This window comes from Oncorhynchus tshawytscha, linkage group LG08, assembly GCF_018296145.1.
Source record: "Oncorhynchus tshawytscha isolate Ot180627B linkage group LG08, Otsh_v2.0, whole genome shotgun sequence".
NCBI classification, from domain to species: Eukaryota; Metazoa; Chordata; class Actinopteri; order Salmoniformes; family Salmonidae; genus Oncorhynchus; species Oncorhynchus tshawytscha.
The window spans coordinates 61,216,260-61,241,994 of NC_056436.1; the positions used below are offsets into that span (position 1 = coordinate 61,216,260).

The following is a 25,735-nucleotide window of genomic DNA, read 5'->3' on the forward strand; positions in this document are numbered from 1 at the left end:
TTGCCCCAGTAGTCCCCCTACCCCCTCCCCTGTGCCCCTTCTCAGACCCAGCTCTGGGGTTCACGTTGACAGACAGCTCGGGGCAGACACAGCCTGACCCGGAGAACGAGGAACACAAACTCAGCGCTCTGAAGGACCCTATTCTGGTCAGGCATTCAGTCGGCCCACTATCACAACTATACTCCTCTCATAACTAATTAATGATTGCAGAGTGCTCTATTCTGCCCTGAAATCATGTAAAATCATGCTCACTTACTAAAATGTCAGCCCTGATCAGTCTTGGATAATGGAAGTGTGTGCATTCTAACTCGTACCTTGCACTCATTTCACTGCTGAGTAGGAAATAAAAGGGGTAGGAAATTTAAAAAAATTATATTTTGGCTGACACTGACCAACCATGTCAACTGTACTTTCAAAAGACGGCCTTGACGACATAATGGGAACACCATACCACAGCCTATTTTGCTCAGTAAGAAAACCCCAAGTAATTCAAATGTGAAACATGCCGGGACAGACTATTGTGATTACCTTTTAATCTGATGGCTGGATTCCTATTTCCAGGCGGGAAAGTCTCCTCCCGAGGAGCAGCAGGAGGCGCTGTAAGCAGTTAGCCTTTTGATAACGCAACACGAGCAAAAACAAACATGGCTGATGGGTGTGGAAGTGTGGGGGGATGGTTAGATATGGTTGTGCAAGTTAATGCAGCAGTACTATTGGATGAGCTTTTGGGAGCCTGGAGCATCTATATTAAAGAGATACCCCATGCACCCCTCTTACCCACAAGCTGGCGCAACATCCGCTTTGACCTTCACCCACCATCCCAGTCATAGCCAGAATGTTGGATGACAGTCTGGGCGTGTGTTTGGAAGCTATGTAGCCTAGACAGGAAGCACTCAGCTATTCAGGTTGTGCAACACAAGACGAAGCAACATGTGATAACCAAGGTGTTGATGTGCTAGTTAAAACACACCAGGCATGACTAGTTACATCTCTTTTCAGTAGAATGAATTTAGATTGCTGCAACCAACCAGATATCCAGTTTGCAATGCAAATGTTTAGGCTGCTTCCCTAACGTCATTGTAATCCTTGGATTGCGTTTATGTATTTTATGTTTGTTTTGATATTTCCACGAGGAACTATCTGTGCAGAGTCTCCTTAGCAGAATCTGGTATGCTCTTTCAGGTCATTTCAATTCTAACGGGTTTTTTTCCCTCTATATTTGTACTAAGAACTCTGGGTATTCAGTGCCCGAGGGTTTGACGGTAGAAACACACAAGGTTTTGAAGCTTGTTTGGCTAAGTGAAGCCGAGGTTAGGCTTAGGGGGGTATAATAACTTGAGGCAAAGTGGAGTGACCAATTTTTCCTTAATCCGCATGTGGAGCGAGAGCGTGAGTCACAATTGTGAACACACATAACGTTATTAAAACTCAATCTGTCGACAGGGCCAGAGACGTTTACTTCCTGAACATGTTCACACAACCACAGACACACTCACCTCGCTTTTGATCATTACTATGAATTGAAAAAATATATATTTTCAAGTTAACAAGATTGTCAAAAAGGTTAGGTGCTGCAGAAATATTATAATTGGTGTCAAACATAATTATACTAACAAAAAAATATACATTTCGAGGATTTTACTGAGTTACAGGTCCCATGTGGTTCAGTTGGAGCATGGCCTCTGCAACTTGTAACGCCGAGGTTGTGGGTTCGATTCCCACGGGGGACCAGTACAAACAAATAGTACAAACAAACCAATCAAAATGTATGCACTCACTACTGTATGTCACTCTGGATGAGACTGTCTACGTAAATGTAAAAGAATCACACCCACTTGGAAGTCAGCCAATCAGAATGAGTTATTCCTGACAAAAGGGCTTTATAACAGACAGAATCACTCCTCAGTTTTGTCAGCTGTCCGAGTGGCTGGTCTCAGACGATCCCGCATGTGAAGAAGCCGGGTGTGGAGATCCTGAGCTGGCATGGTCACGCGTGGTCTGAAGGTGTGAGGACGATTGGACACACTGCCAAATTCTCTAAAACAGCGTTGGAGGCGGCTTATGATAGAGAAATAAAAATGTAATTCTCTGGCAACAGCTATGGTGGACATTCCTGCCGTCAGCATGCAAATTGCACAATGCCTCAAAACTTGAGACATCTGTGGCATTGTTTTGTGTGACAAAACTGCACATTTTAGAGTGGCCTTTTATTGTCCCCAGCACAAGGTGTACCTGTGTAATGATCATGCTGTTTAATCTGCTTCTCGATATGCCACACCTGTCAGGTGGATGGATTATCTTGGCAAAGGAGAAATGCTCACTAACAGGGATGTAAATACATTTATGCACAAAACTTGAGAGAAATAAGCTTTTTGTGCTCATAGAACATTTTGAGAGATCTTTTATTTCAGCTCATGAAACATGAGACCAACACTATACATGTTGTGTTTATATTTTTGTTCAGTATAATTAGACACTGAATAACCATGTGAATAACAGTATTCCAATTCATAATGATAACTTTACTTACAATATTTTCCCGATTACTGTATCCTTCGAGGCATCGCTTTTCCTTAAATTGAATGACCCAGTTTACCAAACAGACTTTGAATATCGATCATTTGACAGCTCATTTCATACTACCCAACACCAGCAGGCCTGTCACTTTCCCACTTTCACCCAGATATACAGATGACGGTGGCAGACAGAACACATGCCATGTGGATGCCCTGATGGTGCCCAGGTGGTGCCCAGGTGGTCAAAGCCAGACCTCACAGAGACAAGCAAGACAAGAGCAGAACCATCCTTCAGAACCATCCTTCAGAACCATCCTTCATTACATGAGCAGAGTATATGATTTGCATAGTGTGTACGTATAATTTAAAAGGAAAATAACAACGTGAGTTTACTGCGTAATAAACTGTCAATGTACGTGTTTCCACAGTCTCCGGTTGTGACTGCGCCTTGTTTGACGAGGCAACTAAATTAGTTCATTTGAATTTGGTGTCATCAAATTATTTTCGCAGAGGATAATGAAGACACATCGGACATAATTATATATTTTTTAATTGGTCTGTGTTTATTAATTTATCATTTCGAAAAATACCGGGGTAGATTTTTTTACCTTTAAAATATCAGAACTGCGTTTGATGTGTTTTATATAACACAGTGTCCATGTTTTGGTAAAAGTGTCTCAATTATCTAAGCAGAAATGATCTGTGTTGTCCTGTTAACATCAGATAACCTCTCTTTTCATTTAGCTGTGTTGCGGCATCGATTATGAACTGAGATAGATCACAGCACCACAAGCATGAGTAATGAAAAAAATAACTCCATTCTTATTGGTTTGTCTTTTCAAGGTTAAAGGACACTCTTGAATGAGGTATTGTTCATTGAAGCAGTAGTGGATGATAGCATCGTGGTCACCTAGGCTCACTCAGGACTAGCTATATCCTTTGATACTGTGGCTCGACGGTGCTGAGGGAAGAAGTATTTTGTGACTTCAGGGCACATTAAGAACCAAATCAACATGGCTGCTGGGCCTGAAATGTGTGAGAAAGGGTGGGGGGGTCACCTAAATGAAATTGGCAAGGCAGGTGTGCAGCACATGGCAGTGGGCTCCTCTATAAAGACATCTGCTGATTACACGGTGTGCGGAGGCCTGGTAGAAAGGAGAGGCTGGCAGTGAATTGTGTAAAGAGATTGAGACCACACGACAGCCAGCTGAAAGAGTACAGCACACGATCCCACACAGCCAGGCGCTCGGAGCATGAAGCCATAAAGACGTGAAGCGGAAAGTTTCCTTCACTCTATTTTACCCAAGAGAAACCTGGCTGCCCAGGGTGGCAGAATACTATTAGGGCCTGAAACCCAGGGTTTTCTACCATTTTGGCTTAGGCCTTCTAGCATGTGGCAGGCACACAAGAACATCCACCACACCACATAGGTTGGATTGAATTATCCTGGTTGTCATTTTCTTTTCTACTCTGGTGAAAAGGAACGGTCTGTGTGTGTACCTACAGTAGGAGCCATGTTGTGTGATCCCCTCCCAAGACAGAGGCATCTTGGTGAATGTCAGTCTTGCATCTGAATGACATGTGGATAGATGGACAGTCCTGCCTGCGTGTCTCTGCCTGTGGGGGTTTGATTTGGTTGCCGTGCGGCTGGTGAAGGCGGAGGCCTGTTTCCGGTGGCCCACGAGTGGCTGTGCAGTGGCGTGTGGGAAACCCCAGGGAGAGACATCGTGTCTCCATGATGCAGACACCTGCCCGTAGGACACAGCAGGGGGGTCGCCCTGGCCTTGTACAGGACCCAGAGGCGTCCACTTCACAGAGGCTAGAGAGAAAGCTGAGAGATGCCGCCCACGCCATTCTGCCACGCTACGCCTAGCCTAGTTTTCTATTACAAACCAATGTCAACCTTCACCTCCATCCGGCAGTCACATCTTCTTACACCACAAAGTTTAGGCGATATGGAAATGTTCACGAATAATAAAAAAGCATTGACAGAGAAAGTGTATTCATTGTTATAGCTTCTCAGAAAGATTTCGTTTTGACTAAAGTATCGGTTTGTTATAACGGTTCTCAACTGGAAAATGTTAAATAACTGATAATCAGTTAAATAACTGAAAAATAACTGATAATAATCTGATGCGAACACAATCAAGCCACTGTTATTCCAAAATATGGTTCTAGTGTAATAGGAGTGTAATAGGTGTAACAGTATGATTCTTAAAGCTCGTTATGCACATACGTAGCAAGAGACATCAAAAAAGAAAGGCTATGTGCTGCAAGGAAACACTGAATCAGGGATTAAAAGAACAACTTGATTTGACATCTCTAGGAGTTGAAGTCAAGAGGTTGCGTGAGGTGTCCAAATGATTCTGCCTTTGGTCCGTATCTTCACTGCAACATAACGTGTGAGTGATGCAAGACGGCTTCGATTCCATGGGCTTCCCTCGATAATAACCTACAGTATTGAGTGATTGATAGACAGATTCAGATTGAACACGTGCCTCCAAAAATATTATAGGTTACTTTACCTCAATGGGTTTGTCTGTCAGAGCTTCAGTTTTCTGTGTTCAATCCCAACTTACTTTTCAAGGCAACATTCGTCAGTAGTTCTGACTGGAAGGATAGGAATACTGTACTGCCATCTTTGATTTGGGCAACCGGCATCCTTATAAAATGATCTTGCGTCAGCCGGTAAAGGCTGAACGTTGTCATTGTAGATTGAAGTCCATCTTATTAATTAAGGCAAGGCTTACATTAAGCAAAATCCTTACAAAGACGACATGTTTAGGTTTACGTTTCTTCAGAACATCTAAAGGGCATCTGTTTCTGCCTCTGTTCCAGCACATGTGTCCGTCTGATCATGTTTAGTTAATGTGCCTGATGTCTGTTCTTCCTAAGCCTCCCTTCTCCTCCTGACCTTTCACCTAAGCCCCCTCTCTCTCTTTGTTGTGCAGGTTGGAGTCCCCTTACCGACGCCCACACAGCCACATACCACGCTCCGCCGTGCAGACACCCAGGCACAGGTAAGTCTGGCCCAGGTGCACCCCACAGTGCCCCTGTCCCTCACGGGCTCACCCCCCGGTCCTCAGGTCAGACCCGGAGCTCAGCATGCAGCTGCAGCAGGTCACAGAGGTGCCCTGACAGGCCCCGACACCCCAGAGATGGTTCTCCAGGCTTGCATGCAGAGGAGTGTTTGAAGTGGGTCTGAGCAGGGCTATGTTACTATGCCTTTAATTAGCTCCAGCAGCTGCTGCTTCCTGGTTGAAGGACCCCGGCACACTCCACCACTCCACTGTCTCCCTAATGTCTTACAGGTGACTGTCAGACACACGTCAGCCTACCAGCCATGCTGGACTTAGCTGTCTAACCCGCTCTCACTTAGATTTTACTCTGTCAAAAGGCGGACTGCTTAGCTACACGATGTTGCTGAGACGAGTTGCTCCTTAACATAATCCCACTTTGTTTTGTTTAGCGAGAAACAAAATAGTGGACGCTCACAACTCTAGCTCAGTAACCAGAGCCAGGGTAAAATTATGCAAATATGTCTGCCATCACCCACTATATTCTTCTAGTTGCTCTTTTTATCACTCTTTAGAAACATTAACAGGTCTGAAGAAAAGGTAAAAAGCAGGGAGAGCTTTCTTCTGATGACAGTAAATGTTCCACTCTGCGTTGCTTGTCTGTGTTTTACGCTCTGACAGAGTTCCTAACTGTTGGAAATTGCCCTTTGAGAACTGACAGCTGGAAATTGATCTCAGATTAGAAGCAAGCACCTCTCTCTCTCCCTGTTCTCCTTTGTCACTCCCAAGTTGGCAGATCGCTCCTTAAAAACTCTACCAGAGATTTTTTTTTAAAAGAGAGAGACTTCACAGTTGGCTTTGGAATACTAATACCCTGGACTCATTATATTAATGGGGTCCAGATTCCCATCATTGAGCATGCACCAATACCCTTTTAGTTTGCCGGGGTTAGAGGTGCCCAGTACTTTGAAAGCCCTGACCTGCATATTGAACACGTTTTAATAGAACCCATTGGAGGCTCCTGGTAGGATATGCAGTAACTCCTCGCCTTTACGTTCCTGCACCCTCTCCGTGTGATCTCATCAGATAGCCGCTTCAGTCTCGGATATGACCCGGTCCCAGGGGGGGGGGGATGTGCAGGCAAGGCAAATTAGACCAGCGGTGTCTGTATCTCAGCCGAGGCCATTCTTTCCAGGAGACGTGAGTCCTTAAGAGGTGCAGTGCTTTGAAGTGGAAAGGTGCCCGGTGTAAGACTCTGAAAAAGGAGGTTTTGGGAGAGATTTGTTGGGATTCCCTTCAGGGAACAGCGGGGGAGTCTGGCCTCTCGTTGGTCAATCGTGCATACAGTGCTGATTTAATTACACTGCTGTCGGACGGTCATTGAACGCCTACTGTACAGACCAGGGGGACTCCGTATATATGGCCGTTGTGACTGTCATCGCCCATTCAACGTGAAGACACCAAGCCAAATCAACCCACAATAAGGGGTGAGCGTCAAGAATGCAGACAGGGGTTCATGAAGAGGGATCTATGGGCAACAATGGTGGAAACCCTGGTAGCAGAAAAAAGAGCATCTACATTGTTTTTAATGGTAATGTACTGTATGCCCATGATGCACAAAGAATCCATAACACAAATGATAAAAGATAGATTTAGAGAAATTGATTATGAATGTGTACATTTTGCATATGTGCCCAACAGCTGAAAGATGTATCGATAGAAAAGCAATGAAGGCTGCATGCTCCTTTGCTTAACAAAGACTACTAATAAGCCAACCATAGGCTCATCGTAACCAGAAATGCTGATGTTAGATTAAGAAAAGGGTAGAAATATTTGATAACTCTCTTCGTCTGCAATGAAGATATCACCATTTGAAAGTGCTTGAGCATTCAGTGATTCTGTTATTGATAGAAGCATTAGGCAACAGCAAGCCCAGAAGCATTCCGGCTATTTCTCACGAGGAGGCTGAAAGCACATTACAATATAATGATTATCTCCCTCTGATTCTGTGGTGTCACTATGTCGACCTGAGATACTATTGAGCACCGTCAAATAGAAAAGCATCCCTCACAATGAAAGAAGATTATCCATAGCCGGGGAATGAGGTGGCGGGTTTCTTTGTCCTGGCAGGCTGAAATATCCTTAAAACACCCCGTAATAAGACAAGCAGCAGGCATACGCCACAGACAGACAGACAGTGAGATTAGTAGAGTGACTACGCCAGAGACAGTGAAAAGAAGGGCTCCATCTGGAGATTACAGTGAACATACAGAAATCCTTTGAGGCTAAAAATGGCTGACTCAGGAAGCCAAGCACTAGCAGAATGAGTCACGTATCCAACTACGACATCCCCTATCTGTAAGCATCTGTATTACACAGACAGAAAACAGCACCATACTATAGGACCCTTATAGGAAATCATGTTCAGCTGCTAGGATTTGATGATCATACCCCATTCTTGACAGTAACGATTTCGTAAAGCCTTCGATTTTTTGGCTCGATCACTATGGCTGCAACATTGCTGGAGCTCTGTTACTCATGGGTGATCCTAAATGCAGTCTGCACTGCTGTAGTGGCTGATACACGCCTCGCACTCTAAAGTGTGGTGGTAATTTATCCTCTCCCAAGCTCCCATCATCTTGATGTGATTCACACAGTGACAAGAGTCCATCTCCTGGGTATTGGGCAACAAAGAGGGGTGTTGGGGGGGGGGTTACAAGGCAGATAGAGATCACACGACTACATGACCTGACGGTCTATTCCACAGTACACTCTTCCTCTCCTCCCTACCACACACACACACACTGTGACACAGGTGCACAAGCATGCATACAAAAAACATCCCTTAAGCACACCACAGCTCCCTTTCATCGCAACTAGAGTGCAAAGGCTCATTCCTTGCTCTGGTTGGTCGGTCTCCTGCTTTCTTAAGGTTATAGTCTATTCTGTTTGTTTCAGTGTGTTTATTGAGCTCGCCGGGATTCTGAGTGAAGACATAAGAATCTATAGGGACCCATGGTAGTCCATGACCACGTACATCCTCCTTCTAGAGAATACAACTAAAACTCTCAGAATATCATAAATATATTTGTGAGAAAAGTTTTCAAACATTGCTCATCTTTTAATGTAGTTTCATGTGATGTGGGCTGTGTTCAATCATTCTACAAATGAAAATAAAACATCTCTTGAGGTTTGCTGCCAATGTGAGCAGAGTTTTTTCTCTCCACTGGTTTTCACAGAAAGAGAGACTCATAAGCTCTTCAAAGATGAGTATTATTTAGAGACTACAATTCATTTGGCAGCTCATATTTTCTGCTCTCAAAGAGCTCAAGCTAGTTTGAGACATACTGTGGGTTGTTTTCATCAGAAGAGAAGAGAAAGAATTTGGCTTGGTCCGAGAACCCACATTCCCCACCCCCTTTTCAAAGATGGACCTTTTTTCATCTCCTAGTGGTCTAGCACATTAGTGTGGTGACTATGTGCTTCACAGGTGGGAGTCTGCCTCCATCAAATAAGCCAGTTCACTAAGGACGGGATTTGGCGCTGTTATTTTTCTATTAGGGAAGAATTATGCTAAGCCTTCAGAAGCCATCTTTGTGTTGCTATGGCAGCCCATATTTCCTGCCGGGTTGTGACCTTGAATGACTACAGTGCAAAGCCAAGTAGCACCGAGACCCTTTGAGGATTAGAAATGTGGACCTCATAGTTATGCAAAACACCTCAGATATGATTGAACCTTGAAAGGCTGAATGACAAGTTTATTGAGATCGCCGCTCTTTTCATCTGATCATTGTCAGTCGAACATTCCCAATCACTTGGTATCCGTTGATCTGCAGCTTTTCCGCTTGCTTTTGTCTAGGTCAGATCTCTCTGCCAGGAATTTGGTGGGCTTTTCATTTATCCAGACACCAAATAGCCTTATACTTCATATTAATCCGTTGTGTCGTTATGTAACAAGATGAATCACGTGATTATATTGATGCAAATAAAAAAAATGTAAAAGCCTAACATCTGATGGTATATCCATCACTTTGCTCAATAAAACATCTGCATTTCAATGGATAATTCCTCTGACGCAGAGATTATAGTGCATGCTGGTTACTGTGGCCTTAAAGCGCTCTGGTTTATAGCTTTAAATTATTAATAGTTCAAAATTATTTAATCAATACTACTATACTGAGGGAACTTGCAAAGATCACCCCCCAAATCAATTGACATGAGTTTTTTTTTTGGACTGTTTTACTCTAAATTTGAATCTAAACGTTGCTTTTGATGTGTAGCCTACACAGCTGGAATGTTAATCAACTGTGATATTCATTGAAAGTTTGTACATTTCTTGTAATTTTCACTAGTGTTTTCAGGCCAGCCTTCAAAGTCTCAAATGTATTTTCAAGAGAGATGTGTAGACAGCAACTGAAAGCTAACACAGGGATGGGGCTTTGAACATACAAGACTGATACTATTGTGGTCACAAAGCACAACAGGAGACTACTTTGAAGAGGAAAGGGCTTTGGGTATCAGATTTCATCTTGGAAATAGTGTCAGAATACAAGCTCAAGTATTAGACCTGTTGAAACGGCATATTAGGACTAGAGAAACCAGGATTGAGTTTAGAGCCACTTCCTTGACTGCTCCCAACTGAAGATTGGTAAATGTCAAGACTAACTTCAGAGTTTAAACCCAGGATTAGATAGAACACTATGTTTTATCGTAGGTTTAGTTGCCCCTCTCAACCCATCAGGATTCAGATGGGAAAGGGGACTTGCTATGCAAAGAACAACTTGACAATTTAGAGTTTTTACAAAATAAAGTGTTGCGATCAGAGCAAAATCTTGCCGTTGGCTTGAGAATTGATCAGTTTCAAGATCAAGCTGTGTCCTTGTCAGTTGATGGGTCTGTAAAAGACGTTACACTTTCAGACTATGTCTATGCCTTGTCAATTTGGATGCTTCTGGAGTAGAAACAAACTCGACACTAGCCACTCTCACCAACATGATTTTGACAAATACTTGTCAGTTACCCATCTCCTCTAGCAACTTAATCAATCTCCGAGGTCCCAAGGAAGTAGGACTGTGAGTATAGATCTCTGTGTTTTTGTTCCTCAACCTTCTGCTATGAAATAGTTCTAGTCTTTTGTGTCAGTGTTCGGTTTTGACAAAAGTGACATTCACATATTGGGTTGTTCTGTTGTCACAGTCGTGCCTGGCTTAAAGTGCTCTCCATGTGAGGTTTAGTCCTCTTTGATGTCAGGGTCTCCAGAGATCCGGTTTGAGCATGCTATCTGCTTCAACAGTTCTCTCCCGGCCTCTCATGCAGAGAGTGACACAGGAACTGCCAGAGCAGAGATTGACTCTTTCATTTCCTACCAACTACAAATGAAGGATGCTTAGAAAGTAAATTCAGGGGGTGCCAAGCACATTGCAATATTCTGTTGCAACTACTGAAGAAACGGTTGTTTATCATTAGGCTACAGTCTAAGCTTAACATTCTGTTTAATCAATGCTCTGTGGCAACATCCACCACATCCAAACTCAGAGAGCAACATTAACACGAACATAATTATTTTTCCAAGCAAATCTCAAATCTGTCATAAATGAATAGGTAATGATGTAATCACTAACTGTTATGCACAAAAAGTGCCATATTCTAATAAAAACAAAGATGTCAAACTCAAAATAACAGAGGTCATGCTATTCCAAACTCTGAAAGTGAGTCAAGCTCATCTGTTCCCATGTCACAAGGATATAATTAGAGAATCCATGAAGAGAGAAAAAAAAATCCATAATACTGTTGATTTATTCATTGAAATTGAAAGAAATATGGGCTAGTAGTTGAACTATTTCATTTACACGAACGTCACAATTTGCCATTTACTCCTCCCCTCATTAGACAACGTGCATCTTAACTGGAATGTACAATTTCATGAAGAAAAGGCTTGATTAATAATGATCTGGTATTCGTGTTTTATGCCTGTAAAGGCGGGAACACGTCCCTCGCGCCGGTTCACCTGAGATGCAACCTGAGCACCACGTGACACTCGGATTAGCGGCGATTAAAGAAGAATTCTCCAATGTACCATATGAATTTACCTGACAGTGCCAAAATAATCATCCACCCTTCGTGAAATACGTAATTAAGGGAACCCCAAAGACAGACATCTGAAATGGGGTGAAGTGTATTTAAAAATGGCTGTGAGTCAAACTAGGGAATTTCTCTTATTTATAAAAAATAATTAAACGAATGATTGATTGTAGGCTAAATAAAGGATTGCGGACAGTTTTGTCCATACGTGATTGAAGGTGAAATATTTGTTTGGTGTGCTATTATTTCAAACTGGAAAGGGCCGGGTTTTTGCTTTGGTTAAATAGTTTGCAATATATTTCACATTCCTTCCAATGTCAGTCCTTCGCCAGTTCAGGCTATGTAACATTGTCACGTTTTCATTTAGGCTAAATAACAGTTAAATTGTTGTTGCCTTTTAAGGGTAGGGAGATATTTATGTTAAATAATTAAGCAATGAATCCGTTTGTAGAAACGACACGCTTTAATATCATGTAACAGCAAGCGGTTTTACCTTTGTAACCCAAATTGTGAGTCATACAAAAATGGATATGATATCACATGTGTAGCCTATATACGTTATAGGCTAAACTTAGAGAAAGACAGAGCCATGCACCAGAAGTGCTCCAATTGGGGTCTACCCTCACATGGCGGGTTATATGCAACTATCAATATTTACACTGTTAAAAGGAACAAATTCAGTTAAAGGTCACAGTTTCGATTGTCCATGTTATATCCTCTTAGAAAAAAAGATTCTGGATAGAAGCAAAAAGCTTGCTTCATCTGTGGAACCCCTTAAGGTTCTAAATAGAACATAATTTTTTTTCCCATACAGAACCCCAAGGGATCCCATATAGAACCTATAGAACCAGCCATTGTTGGTTCATTGAAGAAGAACCCCCGGGGTTCTGATGAAATAACCCTACAAAACGGTTCTATATAGAACCTATAGGGGTGCCACATGAAGCAACCAATAGAAGCTTTTTGGTTCTATCCAGAACCTTTTTAAGAGTATACTGTAATGTCTGCCATCAGTGGGCTATGGAAGAAAGACATTTGAGGTGAATTGTGTTTACATTTAGATAACCATACAGTGACGTCTTGCAGGTGTCATAAAGTTCTGCATTTGATTGGAGCAGACATTGTGCCTTTTTAACCTGTTGAGACATTATAGGCCTAATAAAATAATGCCATATTTTGAGATAACAAAACAATATTTAGCTAGAACATGAACAAATGTACCTCGTATGACCCATTGTTTTCCATCCAATTCAACATTTGTTATAATTGGCTATTTAAGGACTAACTCCTATTTATTATTTTATTTTGTTATTGGATTTCCTATATTGGCAATTTTGCAGACCCATAATGTTTAATAGCCAATAGTCCGATGGCTAATTTCATATAGTCTAATGATTTCTAAGACGGACAGCCTTTTCTTAATTCAAGAAAATTAAAAGCTGAACTATGAAAAAAAAAAAAAAATAAGCATTGCGGTTATGGTTTATCATACCAAATTCCAGATTGAAATAATTGCTGACCCATTACAAAGGCCAGTAAGGGCTGTGGAAATAATGTAGGCCTTGGCCTAGGCTAAACCCCTACTGAACGCAACTTGTAGACTAAACGAAACCTAAAATATTTCAGATTGTAACGTTTGTGTGATTGTAATTAGATTTGACAATTTATCCCACAAAAGTTTTCTGTGACAAATTGGAATATGCTGCTAATTTACAGTAGCCAACATTTGTCACACACTTCAGAAATCAGAGATGGATGTTTTGATGATTGCACTGCACACAATTTATAGCCTATTTTATTCACAATTAAAATATACAAAACATCTCTTCTTCATAGTAGCATATTACGAAATAGTGTGTCTATTTATCTCGAAGTTGGAAAATTGTGTTATTCTCTTAAATTATTAATTGACACCGTAAAATAGGCCAGAGCCTAACATAGCTTGCTGACTGCATTCACAGGTGTGTTTTGATGGACATGGCTCGTCCTTCGGGGGTGAAACTGTTTAGGACACTTTAGAATATACCAAAATAAAGTTACAATGGGATTGATTCAAAGCTCCTGAAATGTTCTCCGCATATCGCCCAGTAAAGGTCCCTTTTCAACTCTTCGGCATTTATGTCCGGTGAAAAAAAAAGATGTGGCCCTCCTCTATCCCATGTAAACACGGCCCTATGCATTGTGTAAATTACGTGGATTAGCCCCCCCCTTTGTTGCCAGAACACTGGACCTCAGTGTACACACAGGGACTGACTGATTCAACCCTCCTCCAAAGACATTTGGCCTTAACTCTCACTGACAAAGTTAAGGAAGTGTTACATCCATTCACTATTTAAATAACTAACATTTCAACCGGAAATAGGTCGTCAGAAAGTAGGCCCAACTGTCATTGTTGAATATCAGTTGTTTTCGGTGTTTGGAAAAATATGATTGTGATGTGGATACAAACGTGACTTCTGATTTCACCTTTGAAACTTCGTCAAAGTAGAACGGTATGAAACACTGCATACATTTTGTTTTGTACCGAGAAATTCAAATGACCTTATGTCAAGGTAATTTCCTGGTTTGGCCCCGGAAAGGACTTTACCTTATTTTCTATCATTTCAATTTCAATTAGTTGAATTGTTCACAATAATATTATTTAGGGTATTACAGCATAGGAGTAGTGTGTATAATTATATTGAGCAGGGAAACAACAGTTGAACAATTATTATTAGTGTCAAATGCAATAACAATGTCAATACTGAATAGAAGGGGGGTCGAATAATACATAGGCTAGTAGGATCAAATGCATAAGTTAAAGATGGCAAATTGTTTCCCGAAATTGGTTCGAGGGTTATGAGTGTGAATGATTTCTCAGGTGACTCTGATGAAGTGTGTGTGTGTGTGTGTGTGTGTGTGTGTGTGTGTGTGTGTGTGTGTGTGTGTGTGTGTGTGTGTGTGTGTGTGTGTGTGTGTGTGTGTGTGTGTGTGTGTGTGTGTGTGTGTGTGTGTGTGTGTGTGTGCGCGCCGACTAGGTGAAAAGTCTATCGATGTGCCCTTGAGCAAAGCACTTAACCCTAATTGCTCCTGTAAGTCACTCTGGTTAAGAGCTTCAGCTAAATGACTAAACTGTAAATGTGGGTTTTCCTATTTTAGTTGACATTTTATTGAAAAATAGTCTGCAGTCAGATATGAAACGTTTTAAAAGACTTTAACGCCTAATAACTTATTTATTTTGTTTATGCCATAGCCTAAACCTAAAGACGAACATGTATTTGTTTGATTGATGGCTCACTAAAAGTGAACGATACAAATTTTAGAGTCCCGATTATTCTATTTCGTTATAGACCATTTCTAAAATATGTGCGCCTAAATTGAGTTAAAAGCGTAATATTTATTCTTTTTGAAAAGACGACATGAAATTACCACTCATAAATAAAACAAGTCAAATATTAAACTAGGGACTGGATAAATGATGTAAGTGTGTCAGAAATGTGTTCTCAAATTGGGATCTTGTACAGAATAAAGTTTGCTTTTTAGTTGTACATTTTCTCGCACCTGACACTAACCTTATCTAAAACATAATTTTTGTTTGCTATGAATGTACACAGGTTGTCACACGCCTTGTATTAAATGACCAAATCTGGGGGGAAATTAACCGCTTTTTATCCTCAAATCCGTATGTTTCTGTAGTCTAATTTAACTTCACATTCTTATCATCACAATTTTTTGTACTTTCCCGAAACATCTGTGTTTCGGATGCCTAGTTGCTTCTATGGAGGTCTGAAAAGATTGTGACAGAAAATGATTGAAACGCAGCAAGGCTCTGATAAATTAATTTGTGATAGGACATCACAATTAGTGAAAGTATGTCTAATAAATGACTCATTAGTTCATTTCTTATCATTTTACGTGGATGATTTGAAACCAACTTAGAATACCGTGACACGATTTTGTGTGGATAGGCTAGCAAGATGATATGATGGCAAAATAAGCTAGAATGTCTACTTGAAAGAGATATGTATTCTAATGTGTTGAATATTCTATTCTAAATAGGTTGTTCGGCATTGTATAGTTATTACCAATGTAAACAAATAGCAGACCAAGTGATTTAAACAGGGATAAACTCAACAGCTCGTTTTCTTCACCTGTCGCATCCAACTTCCCCCCTCATTGATGTAAAAAGTAAACAAGTAAAAGGGGTAAACGATTGTCTGTCATTCTATCTTTTGTCAAACTCCTGGTTCACCCCTTTTGTCAAGTCAAAATACAAACGACCCTGTAAAAAATTGAACTTTTATCGAAATAAGGCTATTTGAAAGTCAAAAGGCAATATCCTAAAGGTCTCATTGTGAAATCGTCTGAATTTGGATAGTGGGTTGAAATTGTTATCGAAGCATGTCCATTAAAATATAGAAAAGGTAGAAAACAATTTGCTGTAAGTTAATGGAATAGTTTTACAGAAGAAAGTCTTGCCTTGACGAAAGTTGACAGAAACATTGCATGTGGTGTTTGTTTTGCGGGCTATGGGAACGAATTACACTTTAAATCAGTTTTTTTCCGCTCCTGCGCACCTGCGATGCATTGAGAACTTGATTTCAGGTGTGCAAAAGTTGATCTGCGGAAAGAAGACAGCCCATGGTTCTTTATATTTAACGAATTTTAATTGATTTTACAAAAATAATCATTTCTAGAGACGCATGTGCTCATTTTCCAAGTAATTTATCAGCCATGTTGTTCGATGCAGGAATCCAATGCGCAAAACAAATCCGATCATGACTGTCGCAATTTGAAGGCCATATTAATGTTCAAATTTAGGCCTGTTGCTAGAAAAAGGTACTTCTTTGTAAACCTGTCTCTTACCTGTCAATTGTCAATCCAACTGAAATAATGTGGTACCCCTCCTTTATGATTGAATGTGTGTTTTGTTATGGTCTGATTTGTAAAAATATATCGATCTATACATTGATTTATAGTATAATCGTAAACCAGAATGCATTGATATGGTGACCAACATAACACAGTGTTGATATTCATGAAACATTTTCAGTTAATTAAATTATGTTGATGCATATCGTCATATTTTACAAAGTAGCCTATTATGAGTAATTCCTTTATTTAGTCTCTGTGTCTGTTAGTCTTCCAGTCAGCAGACCCCATGCAGGCATAGCTTGAACTTGAAAACAATGTATTTAAATCAGCTGCAGTCATAAAACCATCAAAACTGCTCAAATTAAGGACAATGGTAGATTTTAGCTGCTATTTGAATAACAAGACACATGTTTTGCGGTGATGTATGGTGCAGTGAATCGTAATGAATCGTCTAAAATGGATCCTGGATGGACTCATGTTCATCATTAGGGGTTCACTCATACAACTCACTGCCAATATCAATTTACCATATTTGAAAAGGTAAATACACCATAAAACCCAGAAAAGATGCACCAAGAGCCACATCTATCAATATTTTTTCCTTTTGAAAGTGTGACCTGATGTACTGAGCCCTTGTCATAAGGGCTTTGCGATATGATGGACAGCCTTCTTTTTGCTACTAAACAGGTCCTAATATCTTAGTCTGTGTGCCAGTTCATTCTCTCTTTTGACTTTGTTGTGGCAAGCAGAAACACACTGGAATTTAGGAAATCCCACCAAACCACCGAATTATTACTTAAATTAAAGGGACAAATTATGTGGTCGCTTGGGGTAATGCAAAAATCCCCTTTGGTTATCACATGTAGGCACATGTGTAGTTTATGAGACAGATCTTTGATTTAGTAGCTGTTCATTTGTTAGTAAATGTTGGTATGATCCTGTCATTGTTTTGTCTAGTCCAGGCTGCAGATGGTGTTAATTGGCTGTATTTGACTTTGTGTGCAGGACGAGCCAACGGAACATCTGACCATGAAGTTTGCCAGGCTGTGGATCCTCCAGCCCTGCAACCACAGAAAGTCATTCTCCATCCATATTAAAGGTATATAAAGATTGTCAACATTTTTCTTGTGAAATGCACATCATATGTCATGGTGGTACTGGGCAAAAGAAACGTGCATAAGAAAATAGAAGAGAAAATCAATCAATTTTTACTTTTTATTTTTTATTTAACCAGGTAGGCTAGTTGAGAACAAGGTCTCATTTACAACTGCGACCTGGCCAAGATAGAGCAAAGCAGTGCAACACATACAACAACACAGAGTTACACATGGGATAAAGAAACGTACAGTCAATAACACAATAGAAAAGTCTATATACAGTATGTGCAAACGTAGTAAGATAAGGGAGATGAGGCAATAAATAGGCCATAGTGGCGAAATATTTACAACTTAGCAATTAAACACAGGAGTGATAGATGTGCAGAAGACGAATGTGCAAGTAGAGATACTGGGGTGCAAAGGAGCAAAAAAATAATAATGGGGATGAGGTAGTTGGATGGGCTATTTACAGATGGGCTATGTGCAGGTGCAATAATCGGTAAGCTGCTCTGACAGCTGATGCGTAAAGTTAGTGAGGGAGATATGAGTCTCCAGCTTCAGTGATTTTTGCAATTTGTTCCGGTCATTGGCAGCAGAGACCTGGAAGGAAACTCGGCCAAAGGAGGAATGGCTTTGGGGATGACCAGTGAAATATACCTGTTGGAACACGTGCTACGGGTGGGTGCTGCTATGGTGACCAGTGAGCTGAGATAAGGCGGGGCTTTACCTAGCAAAGACTTATAGATGACCTGGAGCCAGTGGGTTTGGAGACGAATATGAAGCGAGGGCCAGCCAACGAGAGCATAGTGGTGGGTAGTATATGGGGCTTTGGTGACAAAACGGATGACACTGTGATAGACTACATCCAATTTGCTGAGTAGGGTGTTGGAGGCTATTTTGTAAATGACATCGCCGAAGTCAAGGATCTGCAGGATAGTCAGTTTTATGAGGGTATGTTTGGCAGCATGAGTGAAGGATGCTTTGTTGTGAAATACGAAGCTGGTTCTAGATTTAATTTTGGATCGGAGATGCTTAGTGTGAGTCTGGAAGGAGAGTTTACAGTCTAACCAGACACCTAGGTATTTGTAGTTGTCCACATATTCTAAGTCAGAACCGTCCAGAGTAGTGATGCTAGAAGGGTGGGTATGGGCAGCGATCGGTTGAAGAACATGCACTTAGTTTTGCTTGCATTGAAGAGCAGTTGGAGGCCACGGAAGGACTGTTGTATGGCATTGAATCTTGTCTGGAGGTTTGTTAACACAGTGTCCAAAGAAGGGCCAGAAGTATACAGAATGGTGTCGTCTGCGTAGAGGTGTATCCGAGAATCACCAGCAGCAAGAGCAACTTCATTGATGTATACAGAGAAAAGAGTATGCCCGAGAATTGAACCCTGTGGCACCCCCATAGAGACTGCTGAACTCTATCTGAGAATTAGTTGGCGAACCAGGCGAGGCAGTCATTTGAGAAACCAAGGCTGTTGAGTCTGCCGATAAGAATGTGGTGATTGACAGAGTCGAAAGCCTTGGCCAGGTCGATGATTACGGCTGCACAGTATTGTCTTTTATCGATGGTGGCTATGATATCGTTTAGAATACCAATACCAATGTCAGGTCAACCAATGGGTGAGAGAGATTATTACAGAGGAGATGGTAGAGCATACAGTGTACTTCCCTGTTGATAATTGTTACAGTTTTTTTTCCCTCCATTGATGTTTTGAGATTGTACTGTAGCTCGAATAGTACTTTAGCACATAGGGTTCACCAATTGGTGGCACCTCGTTAGTCAGTATGTGTTCCACCTGTGCTGGTTGGTCCATCTCGTTAGTTGGAATGGGGTTTCCATCTGTACTGGCACAGGTGATATTTAAGAGCGGCTGGCCCAATCCTCCAGTTGTCTTGAGAGATGTGGAGGGTCAACACCTTTAGTTGGCTCTCCCTGTTTGATTTCTAGAAAGACAATCCTTTATCTGTTCTTCCCTGTTTTTGTTTTGTTCCACCTTTTGGTTTGCTTCCTGTCTTTAAGTTTGGTGTGGGTTTCTCTTTTGTTTGCCTCTTAGTGGGTGCTCATGGTGGGTGTTTTTTAGGTCCCAGTTCTTGTTGCCAGTCAACTTTCAGTGGACACCCCCATGAGTGTCTTTCAGAACCACTCCTAAAACCCCACCTGTTTCGTTTTGGTTGTTGTCAGTGACTCTTTGTTAGTTCCTCCTTCTGTTTGAGTGACATTTTTGGTTTTATAGGCTGTGGAATGAAACAAGAATACAGTGCATGTACCTTATAAAGGTGTGAGAGAGCAACTCTAAAGGTAATCTGGGCAGAAGGAGGACCCTGGTTGTAGTAGAGAAAGGTTGGAGCAGAAGGGAAAGCGTGCAGACCATAGCATTTAAAAAGAAAAATACCCCCTTTTCTCCACAATTGGTAGTAGTTACAGTCTTGTCTCATCGCTGCAACTCCCGTATGGACTCGGGAGAGGCAAAGGTCGAGAGCCACGCGTCCTCCAAAACACAACCCAACCAAGCCGCACTGCCCTTCCAACTCGGAAGCCAGCCGCACCAATGTGTCGGAGGAAACACCTTACACCTGGCGACCTGATCAGCGTTCACTGCGCCCAGACCCGCCACATGAGTCGCTAGGGCACAATGGGACAAGGACATCCCTGACGGCCAAACCCTCCCTAACAGGGACGACGCTAGGCCAATTGTGCCCCATGGGCCTCCCGGTCGCGGCCGGCAGCGACAGAGCCTGGACTCAAACCCAGAATCTCTGGTGGCACAGCTGGCACTGCGATGCAGTGCCTTAGAGCACTGTGCCACCCGGGAGGCCACGACGATAGCATTATGATTGGGATGAGAGTAGAGACTCATCTTATATGAAATAGGGATTGTAGAGCAGGACTCCTCTGACAGCAACACTTGCGTCATCCTACAGGGGAGGAATAAAATAAAATGACATTGTATCAGACAGGTGATTGTAGGCTTCAGCATAGTACTTACCATTGCAAAATCCCTACGTGCAAAAATATTATATTTAAAGTGTCAAGTAGTTCATAACTGCTTGAACTTACAAACTTCTTACACAGTAATTCTATACATATTTAGTTACATTAACACAGGACCAATTTAAAGCCAAAGGTGCCTGCAGGGAGGAAGTCATTAAAGTGGGACTATAATAACCTATTAAAGACATAGAGAGGGGTAATATTAGTAGAGTAGAGAGGGGTAATATTAGTAGAGTAGAGAGGGGTAATATTAGTAGAGTAGAGAGGGGTAATATTAGTAGAGTAGAGAGGGGCAATATTAGTAGAGTAGAGAGGGGTAATATTAGTAGAGTAGAGAGGGGTAATATTAGTAGAGTAGAGAGGGGTAATATTAGTAGAGTAGAGAGGGGTAATATTAGTAGAGTAGAGAGGGGTAATATTAGTAGGGTAGAGAGGGGTAATATTAGTAGAGTAGAGAGGGGTAATATTAGTAGAGTAGAGAGGGGTAATATTAGTAGAGTAGAGAGGGGTAATATTAGTAGAGTAGAGAGGGGTAATATTAGTAGAGTAGAGAGGGGTAATATTAGTAGAGTAGAGAGGGGTAATATTAGTAGAGTAGAGAGGGGTAATATTCTTAGCCTGTTACAAAGAGCTAACACTGAATTAGGTAGAATGAGAAAGACCGGTGAAGATGATGAGCGTGAGAAGACAGGGTAACCTTTCGGCAATGTGAGGTAGTGTCGTCCTAATGTCAGTGAAGCCAAGGTGAGGAGGCAGATAGGATAGACAGGAACAACTGGCCTGACATAGACCAGGTGGATTCATATGCCTTCATACAAAGATCAAGATAGGAAGATGACCCCGTTGTCACATTGTATAGTTCATATTCCAAACCACTGGTTATCAATCTATAAGCATGTGTGTCCAAGTGTTTATGTGTGTGTGACCCCTGTGTTGAGGGAGCCACGTCCCTTGAACACACCAGGCTCCCTTCTAGCAGGAGCAAGTTAACATTCTACTATATTCTCTCCCCCCTCCCTTTCCTTTTGTCCTAAGAGGGCAATTAAGGAAACAAACGTTTTCCCCCAGATTAGCTGACTGCCAGCTTTGCATACTAATGTAATGCCAAGTGGTTACAAATAGTGAGTGCTCTAATTACCGCCACTGTTTTCAATCAGAAATTGCTCGATTTCCCAGGATGAGGTCTCCATGGCTGGAGAAAAAAACACAACCTGACAGAAGCTATAGACAATCATCATCTGTGTGTGTGTGTGCGTGTGTGTGTGTGACTGTGTGTGTGTGTGTGTGTGTATGCAAATAATCTCATCTGCCTTTCTCTGTGTGTGCAGCTCAGCCCTCTCCATCACTGGTGCCCCTGACAACACAGGAAATGGATCCCACCCGACGGCAGACTCAGCCTCCACACTGTTTATCACCACAATTATCCCCCATTCATTCACAGGCTTATAAGGTAAACTGCCATTCAGTGATGTGAAACCACAGGTCTGGACTGGCAATTTGATGTAATTGTGCCGCTGTGATCATCTGTAGTCGGAGCTAGGCACCTCATTTACTGTGGCATTCTATTGGAGGGAGAAAATTAGAACGAATGAGTCTTTGATTTTTGGAGAGGGACAATGGTGTAGTATAATGTGGCTGAGATCAAACAGAATGGAGGTAGATGTAGAAAGGGGCAGCCTGCTGGATGCATCGACCAAGCCCAGGGAGGGGAGGGGGGACATCCTCCCCCTACCATGGCACAGAGCACTGTGAACCCGGTGACAAGGACATGTTCCCTGGCTGGGCCTGAGAGTGGATCTGGATCCCCCCAAAGGACACGCACACAGGACCCGTCCAGGACCCCATCCGCTGGCCTTAACTGACCTTTAGCTAATGGAGGTCTGGCCTCTGATCAATGCACTGAGAGACTGGCGGAAACCATCTTGCCTTTTCTTTCTGAGAGCGGGGATGGAGGGGGCAAGGGGGACAAAGGGGACAGAATTGGACGGAGCCAGGAGCCAACATGGGGCCATCGACCCTGCCACTCTCCCATCCTGTGGGTGATATCTGTGCCAGCGGGCCTGGGGATGGTAATGTCACTCTGCCCTGCCACTGAGGAAGGACGGCCAACCCCTCTGTCTCTGTCTCTATGCTGTAGGGAGGGAAAGTCAGTGCAGATCCACTTGTGAATGTCACATTCATCAATAATAATGGCTATTATGGCTTTGTGGTTGAATGCGAATCAGCTTTATCAGTAGGCTATACGGCAATTAAGAATCTTATGAAAAACCAAATGTTTATGACAAGTTTATGGACAATTTTGCATTGAAACTCTCTTTAGTTGTCCTCATAGGATAACCCTTTTTGGTTCCAGGTATAACCCTTTTGGGTTCCATGTAGAACCCTCTGTGGTTTGGGATGAGTTGGACCTCAGAGTGAAGGAATAGCAGCCAACAAGTGCTCAGCATATGTGAGAACTCCTTCAAGACTGTTGGAAAAGCATTAAATAAAGAAAAACCCTTGAATAAGTAGGTGTGTCCAAACTTTCGACTGGTATTGTACATGGAACCCCAAAGCGGTTCTATCTGGAACCAAAGTGGTTCTATCTGGAACCAAAAAGGGTCCATGAAAGGGTTCCCCTATGAGTACAGCCGAATAAAAAACACTTTACGGTTCTCTGTACGAGCCAGATGGTTCACTACTGTACCTTTCATTATAGTAGCCTCTGAGGCACATCCCACATTAGCATAGAACAACAAATGAATAACAGCCTTTGTATCGTAATGAGATACACGCTTCCTTACAATGATGCAAAGCAATTCATATGACCAACTGCAGATAAATCACATTCCATATGGAGAGGGACAAAAGCTCAGAGATAGATTTGGCACGGATTGCTCTTTTTATTTTCATTATCATTAACAGCAATGTGATACTCAAACCTCCTGTGACCTCTATTCTTATAGGAGCCACTCATTAGGACAAGCAGAAGGAAAAGTACAGAGAGAGAGAGAGAGAGAGAGAGAGAGAGAGAGAGAGAGAGAAAGTTTGAAAGTGCACAGAGTACAGTCCAAAAATGACATTATAAACATGATTATCATATTGGAAATGCATAAAGATGTCATGCGGTCACTGCGGGCCAGCGGTAGGGCATACTGTCTGTGTGTGATTACTATGCAGTTACACTTAAGCCCGCTGACGGACCGACTGAGGAGGATACGAGGCAATCTGAGCGGGGCATGTCTGGCCTATGACAGGCTCAACTTGCTAACGTTTCCTCCTTATCGGGAGCTGGGGATGACAAGACTAATTGAAAAGCTCCTTCGTTTTCTTCCTCGCATATAAATGGATTACAGTCTTTGCCTTCATGCTTTGGTCCTATGTTTACTCAATGAGATCTGACACTAGAGTGGAGGGATAGGTCCACTCCCAATTCTATCCCACACACCTGGCCCGATTCTTCCCAATTCCATACTAACAATCAGCGCCTCAGTCTCCATCTCCCACCCTCCTGTGTCTCTTATCTAGCAGGCCAATAAACTCACAAATCCCATCATACTATATACTCTACACATCTTAAAGGGATACTTTATGCTAGCAGATAACCATAGACTTCCAGTCATTGCGCTAACGCTAGGTAACATTGGCTCACGAAACTACCTCGAACGTCCTTCATACTGGACACAGAGACATAAAAATAGTATCCACTAATTCATCTGACTCTGGGCAAGTAGATAAAGGGCATCTTTGGCAAAATCCTGAAGTAGCCTTTTAATATATTTATAGGTGTGGTTATATGGTATTGGGGGGCTGACACCCTTGGTCAGGGACTTACGGGGGGTGCAGGGGAGCAAGGAGAGAGATGCAGAGAGAACCCTGTGGACCCACTGAGTGGCGTGGCAGACTCCCCAGCCTCCTGCTAGGATTTGTTGGAATGTGAGAGAGGAGGATTTCAGCGCCAGGCCAGAGCCATGCAGACTTCATGCCATCTGTCTCCCCCTCCGTCCTCCCTTTGCCAAACTCATCAGACCTTTTTTTCTCTCCTTTTCATCCCTTGTTCACAATACTAGGGGACATACTGGGATCTGCTAACGCACTGGAGGAAAGAATGGAGGGAAGAAATGGAAGAAGAGCTCAATAAACAAATGAATATGTATTCATGGAGTTGATGTACTGACAATATACAGTATCTGTGACAGAGAAACTGAGTCTTCATGTTGTATCAAAGTTTAATGACCATAAAACACTTCCAAGAGTGAGTAAAGTCAGTCAGTAAAGTCTAACACTGTAATGAAGGCATCAATGTCAAAAAATGTGTTTCTTTTAATAACAATGACCCATACATATTTAACGTCCATTGTCCTTCAAGAATGGCTGAATATTTTCTTGTGGTGTACCTGGGTAGGACTGTGTGGTAGTGGCACACCGTACATTATCCTGCATGAGTTAGTGAAAACAACAGTCTGTTGTGATTCCAACTCATGCATTGTGTTATGGCAGAAACATGGCAGATTCATTATCACAACTGTTAATATGGTGTCATATCTGCCCTTCCGTTTATTGACAACCCAATAAACGGTATCATAAATAACAGTATGTTGTTGATGTGTTCATTTGAACCAGTAATGAAGTGAGGAAAACAGCCAGCTACCAACCTTCAATGACCAGGTCCACTTCACATCCATCAATCCCTGAAAACAAACATTTTCCAACATGAAGGTTTTGACCACAGATGACACAAACACATTCCAAACAACCACTCAATCACTGCCACGTTGAGGAGGGCTCAGGATCAGGATTCAACTGGCATAATGAAATCATAAACAGATCTCCTCATCAAATGGCTCTGTGAGTCGTGTGGTGGTCTGATGGGGTTGACCCCTCACCCTCTCCCTGTGGGGGGTGGCTGGGGAGGGGGGCACGGGAGATCACACGACGGCCCTGTTCGGGCTCCATGTCCACACAGACTGGCCTGTTCAGAGAGGGTGGAGGGGTGGAAGTGTACCCCCTCGTCCGAAAGAGAGCACCAGGTGGCAGGGATGTGGGCAGGGGGCTTTTGATGCTGACCCCTGGTCTCTGGGCTGGGATGGCCCTAGTCATTGATCCAGCCAAGGGAGGGAGGGGAGCCAGGTGCCCCTTGTGGGGCTTGGAATGAGCTGCCACAGTCTGGACGTGGAGGAGAGGAATCTGGGCCACA

At 42.4% G+C, this 25,735-nt stretch overlaps 1 long non-coding RNA gene across 1 annotated transcript in view; it reads left to right on the plus strand.

Moving 5' to 3' along the window:
- Positions 1–25,412, plus strand: part of LOC112256181 — a 31,582-nt gene extending 6,170 nt beyond the window's left edge. Inside the window, exons 2-5 of the long non-coding RNA XR_002954379.2 lie at positions 5,468–5,536; positions 17,474–17,567; positions 21,888–22,009; positions 24,609–25,412. This is a non-coding gene — a long non-coding RNA (uncharacterized LOC112256181). The remainder of the gene's footprint in view (positions 1–5,467; positions 5,537–17,473; positions 17,568–21,887; positions 22,010–24,608) is intronic.
- The last annotated feature ends 323 nt before the right edge of the window (positions 25,413–25,735 follow it).